The sequence below is a fragment of the Cervus canadensis genome, chromosome 31 (genome assembly GCF_019320065.1).
Source record: "Cervus canadensis isolate Bull #8, Minnesota chromosome 31, ASM1932006v1, whole genome shotgun sequence".
Classification (NCBI taxonomy): Eukaryota; Metazoa; Chordata; class Mammalia; order Artiodactyla; family Cervidae; genus Cervus; species Cervus canadensis.
Genome location: NC_057416.1, coordinates 5,981,131 through 5,987,396, shown reverse-complemented (window position 1 = coordinate 5,987,396; position 6,266 = coordinate 5,981,131). Strand labels below are relative to the sequence as shown.

Here is a 6,266-nt window from a genome sequence, read left to right as displayed (position 1 = left end):
AGGAGGCCATTGTCTGCCAATCAGGTGCCCTGGACACATGAGACAGATTGGCACCTGTCTCGGGCCCCGAGTAAAATGCTGCAGAAGAAGATAAAAGAAGGCGAAGAGGTGGCCAGGACTGATGCGGAGTCAGAAACTGCACCCTTGGACAGAGCATTTAAAGTGAAACCAGAATAAATTTTGTTCAAAATTAAAGAATTACCCACTGGTCACTGAGGTTGTTGAGTGGTGTCTGATCACAGGCAAATTCCAAAATCCCTGAGGATGGTCTCTGAGCGCCTTATGGGAACCATGGGGGGATCGTGGTGGGAGCTCTGATCGCCCTGTTCTTGGGGGCCTGACCTTCCCCAGCCCCGCTGTCTGCTGTCCTTCCTGATTCCTGGCTCAGGGCACCCTGGCCTGCCCCTCGTCTCCCCTCAAACATGCACCCCAAGGGTCCAGAATCAGCAGAACACCAGTCTGGTAGGAAACCCCCGACCCCTGCTCAGGAGGAAACCCCCTCCTCTGTCCCCCTGCAGCCCTCACTTCTGTTTGGTTTATGCTTCTTCCTCCTGCCTTGTGCACACGTGGATACACTTCCGGTTCCCATTTGGGCTGTAAGGTCTCTATAGGCATGGACTTGCCCTATTCCTTTGTGTGCCGGGCATTGAGCCCAGACATAGCTTCACAAATTGTAATCAGTTGAATGACACAGTTGACATGGACAAAGCGTGTCTCTCTGTGAGGACATGATAGGATGCAACTAAATGCGATGGAAAAACCAGTCCTGTGGAAGCACAATTCAGTGAGGACAACACAGCACGGAACTCAGAGCCCGCCAGGGCAGGCTGAGCACGCGGACCTCAGCCTGCCTGCAGTTTCTTCAGAGGGTTTCCCAGTTAAACCAAGAGCCTGGCTGGTGCAGGCGGTATGTGTGAGCAGCTCTCTGGTCTTCACACTAATTCTTCCCTCAGTGCAAGCTGAGGTCACCAAGGGGATGGTGTTAGGAGACAGGGTGGTTGGGAGGTGATTTGGTTATGAGGGTGGGACCCTCAAGGGTGGAATGAGGGCCTTTATGAAAGAGACCCCAGAGAGATTGCTCACCCTTGTGCCCTCTGAGGACTCAGGGAGAAGACCTCTGTCCACCAGCCACCTGCTCTGTCTTGATCCTGGAGCTCCCAGCCTCCAAATCTGAGAAGTAGAGGTCTGTTGTTAATAAGCCACCTATTAGAATACCACATGTAAAACAGATAGACAGCTGGAATTAGCTTTTGACTCAGGGAACTCAGACAGGGCTCTGCGACCAGTTAGAAGGGTGGGATGGGTAAGGAGATGGGACAAAGTTTTGGGAGGGAGGGGACATGGGTGAACCTGTGGATGATTCTTGTTGATGTATGACAGAAAACCTTGAAATTCTGTAAAGCAATCATCCTTCAATTAAAAAATATAGTGCAAAAAAAGAGCCACCTAGCCTTTGGTGTTTCTGTTTTAGCCTGAAAGGGCAGACACATGACAAGTGAGAATTCCAGCACAGGTGGAATTATGGTACCTAGTCATTGGCCCTTAAGATAAGGAAATGACCTGGATTAACTGACTGTGCCCAATGCCATCTCCTTACAAGGAGCCTTAGATGTGGACAAGGGATGCAGCTCAGTGTCAGAGATGTGGGCTGAGAGACTAAACCAGCCCTGGCTCCCACTTACATGGAGGGGGCCATAAGCCAAGGAGGGCAGGCAGCTTCTAAGCATGAAAAGGATGGAAGCCTCCAGAGGGAACAGCATCCTGCTGACACCGTGATTTGAAGCCAGCGAGACCCATTTGGGACTTTGGATCCTCAGAACCACAATAACAAGTATGTGTTCCTTTAAGCCACTTAGCTGGTGGCAATTTGCGAAGCTGCAACAGGAAATCAAAACAGCAATTGCTTAAAATCATGCCTTGAGCCTAAAATGAGGAGCTCAAAAGAGACAAACCTGTGTGTGTTTAATGGAGGAAAAAAATGATAACAGCTCTAAACATTTGCTCAGCTTTATATTTCTTTTTTCACAGAAATGCCCATGGTGCATCTGCCAACTCCTTTTCATCTCAAAGTTTATATTTGGGACTCAGTCTTACAGCTCATGTATCTTATATCCCTTTTATCCTTTATTTTTAAAATTTTATCATGGACAGTTTATCTAGTATTGAGTATGTTTGGTAGTACTGTTTATTAAAGTTTTATCATATTCTTTATTGGGATTTCAATTTTTAATTTTTGCTTAACTTTTAAAGTGTTATTCTAAATGTATCTGCTAATGTTTTATTGCCATAACATTTCTCAGTGTCTTATTGCACTCTTGTGTGGGAGGAATGCTCTTCTCACTTCAGCACCAAGAAGAGGATGGCTTTTCCATGTGACTCATGAACCAAACAAGTTCGTTCTCTGGTCCAAAGCCATCCTTTCCACCTGAGTCCTGGATCTCATTTCTCTTGCTTACTTGTGGGTGAGGCCCAAATCAGCTCCACCTCTTGCCTCCATCTACTCAATCTATGGCAAATGCAATGGCACCCCACTCCAGTACTCTTGCCTGGAAAATCCCATGGATGGAGGAGCCTGGTAGGCTGCAGTCTGTGTGGTCGCTGGGAGTCGGACACAGCTGAGTGACTTCACCTTCACTTTTCACTTTCATGCAGAGGAGAAGGAAATGGCAATCCACTCCAGTGTTCTTGCCTGGGGAATCCCAGGGACGGGGGAGCCTGGTGGGCTGCCGTCTATGGGTTGCACAGAGTCAGACACGACTGAAGTGACTTAGCAGCAGTAGCACTGCATCTATGAAAACTAACAGCAGGGATTGACCCGGCATCCAGTGGTTAGAGACTTCATGCTGCCAATGCAGGGGGCTGGAATCCATCCCTGGTTGTGGAACTAAGATTCCACATGCTAAGGAAGAGGCCAATAATTCCAAAACAGACAAACAAAAAATACCCCCCAAATGCCAGTGTTTAAAAAAATAAAACCTAAAAGAAGGAAACAGTTCTTCATTGACATAAGAGCAATCATGAGCTCGGTCTTCTTTGCACTTAGTTTTTCAGCAAAACTCTTCAGAAGGAGTGTCTGCAGCCCCCACTTCCTCTCATCACTCTCAGGGCAGTTGGTACAATCAGCTCTGGCTGGTCCCACCCCTTTCCCCCAGGATGACTCCTGCCAACAGGGATCACGAGGCATCCTGTGTGACCTCACTCAGCCCTTCCTCTGCCCTTTGTTGACCTGGCCCCTCATTGTGTGGCAATGGAGAGGACCTCTCGGATGTCTCTCCCTGAGTGGACGGGCCGCAGTGCACCTGAGAAGGGCTGAGGAGCCAACTGCAAGGTATTCAGGAGAGAGAGAGAGACATCTGTGTTTGAAGAAGTGGTGGGATAGATGCCTAACATTGAGGGAGTCAGTGTAAAGGATCGCTTTCCTTGTAAGAGTACAAGAGAGAAATGTGACCCAATGCTTTTAGTTTCTCCTTTCTTTTCTATTATATTAAAAGTACTGTAGCTGGGGCCAAGGAAATAAAACCCTCACAGATATTCTGTAGAACTAGGTAAGACTTACTGAAACAGCTTACTGCAAACACTCATTCTATTTTTAGGTTGATGTCCCTAAATTAAAATAGATCTCTACTTAGTGAAAGATTCCAATGCTGATCAAAAGATTAAAGGTGAAAACATTTTATTGCTAAGTTGCCTCAGGACAGAGGGAAAAATCTCAGAACATACAGTTCATGTAAGATGGAAGAGAGGTGGGTGAGTGAAGACTAGAGACCATGACGTATTATGAGAAGCTTTTCCCTGTTATGTTGGGAATGGGTAAGTGGGTGCTTGTGCTCGGGAACACTTTGGGAGAAAGCAACTTAATGGGCTCTCTCCAGATCCTTAAAACTCTAAGGATTATGCCTGAGCCTTCCTTCCTTTTCTCCTTCCCTCCTTCTCTCCTTGATTCCCTCCATTCATCCATTTATTAATTCACGCATAGGTTGAATTTTCCATACTAGGACCTCTTTACTGAGACACCAAAACTCTTAATGACTTCTCCCGAATGTATTCCTCACATCACTATTTACGGGATAAATTGTTTTAGCCCTGTTTTACAGCTGGATTTAGAAATAACATAATTTCTTCAAAGCCGTGCAAGTTGTGTGTAGGGAGGACTTTAACTCAAGCCCAGGTGGGTTTGATTCCAAAGACCATGTTTTTATTAAATATTCAACAATCCCAAAAAACAAATTTACTTCCTGAATTATATAAACAACACACTTATAGATTTGTTTATATATTTATACATATATAAATTTATATATTTGTTTATATATAAACAACAAATACTTTAGCTTGAGTGTGATCTCTGCATCACTTGGGACATACTTATCCTACGAGATTGTTTGTTGATCACCTGAAATCCAAGTTAAACTGGGTGTTCTGCATTTTCCCTGCAGCCCTCCTCAGGGGACAGCCTGCTCCAGGCTGTGCTGTGGTGACAGCGCATCCAGATCATAGGATCTCAAAAGAGCCAAAGTTGATTCTTGCTCAAACGACACAACCCGTGAGGGACCAGGGGCTCTGATCAGACCCCATCCCGAGGAACAGCCAGCCACCGCCTTGGGCGCTTTTGGTCCTGTGTCAAGGAAGGAGCTCTCAGGACTCACGTTGGCGATTAAGGGCCCTAGCCCTGAAGGGAACCGTCAGACACCTTCCTGACTCACGAATTTGGTGGTTTTCAGACTGCAGTAAAGAATAAGCTATGTTTGACCTGAAATGCCTCACTCCATCACAGGCCTAAGACACAAGACAGAGTCTCTGGAATGCAGCCCACTTTCCTTCCCTTCCTACACATTAAAAGCTTATTTCATTTCAGGCGTATCCCTGCAGGCTCAGCGCATGACCCAGGCCCAATCTACACCTAGATTCTGAATACACCAGCCTTGGACTGGACTGATGGGGCTCAGGCTCGCCCAGGACTTTGGGAAGAAGCAAAAGCTTAGAACACCACAGTGGGCACAGGTGAGCTCCCAGCTACATGCCCCAGGACTGCATCCAGGAGTGGGCAGGTCTTTCCCGTCGCAGACAGTCAGACCTGAGCCAGCCCTACACGACACCCAGAGCTCAGAGACATCAAAACAGGCCTGTGCTCACATCAGGCTCTGAGTTTCCCTGAGGTTTGTAATTAACTCCTGGGGGGAATGGGCATGGTCTGCTTTGTAAGGGACCTTGGCATGAAGCATCAGGAAATACGTCATATTGTCATCACTGCAATATTTCAGGAATTGCTGCTGCTGAATGCTTCTCCCTATGGCTGCAGACCTGGAGCCTTTATAAAGTGAGCAAGCACACCGTCCTGTCCAGTCTCAGCTGGGAAGGCAGCCAGCCATGAGGGTCTACTACCTTCTCTTTGAGTTCGTCTTCTTGTTCTTGCTGCCTGTTCCAGGTAAGAAGCGCTGGGAAATGACGGGGCTGACTGGATTGAGAATTTGTCAGTCAGAGTCAGCCCTCTCCATTCATTTGGGAATTTTAGATAAAGGAGATTTATTGCTTGGGAACTAGACATTACCAGTTTTTCTTTTTTTTTTTTTTTCTTGACAAAGATCATCAAGAAGCTCAAATTAGGGTCTCCATCCCTTGTGATTCACTCTTAAGAGACTAATCAGCTCACAAACCATCCCTCCATGGGAGGATTATCATACCTGTTCATGAGACAGGAAGAAAGTGATGTAAATCTTTAATACCAACAGGAAAAATGAACTTAATCTGAGGACAGAAGCACAGGTTCCCTTTTATTAGCTTAGCAGTCGGAGGTACAGTCTTTCTGTCACTTAAGGACTTGGGGGATCATCGTGGCCCCTGCTTACCAGGTGTCAGGTCGCAAGAGGGCTACTACTGTCATGCAACTTTCTCAGCTGAGCCGAACCCACAGAATCATTGTTAGTAGCTAGCCCCACATTCTTCTTTACTCCAGATGGAAAAGAAAGAGGAAAAAGACATAAAAGAACAGAGAATGGCAACAGATAACTTATTAGAGAGATTTCAAATCCTTGGTCTTGCACCTCGGTCTTCTTAAAACCTTCCGAGTGCTACGTTTCTTCACCGTAGGCAATGGCGGAATCATAAGCTCGTTACAAAGGTATTACTGTAAAAGAAGAAGTGGCCGGTGTGCTCTGATCGGCTGCCTTCCAAGGTAGGAACAGATAGGCCACTGTTCCCTGAGTGGCCGAATATGCTGCCGGAAGAAGAAATCAAAAGTCCAGAAACACGAGGAGAATGTTACATAG

The 6,266-nt window shown here is 46.5% G+C and overlaps 1 pseudogene; it reads left to right on the top strand.

Moving 5' to 3' along the window:
* Positions 1-3,250: 3,250 nt before the first annotated feature.
* On the top strand, positions 3,251-6,266 carry LOC122432282 (annotated as a pseudogene).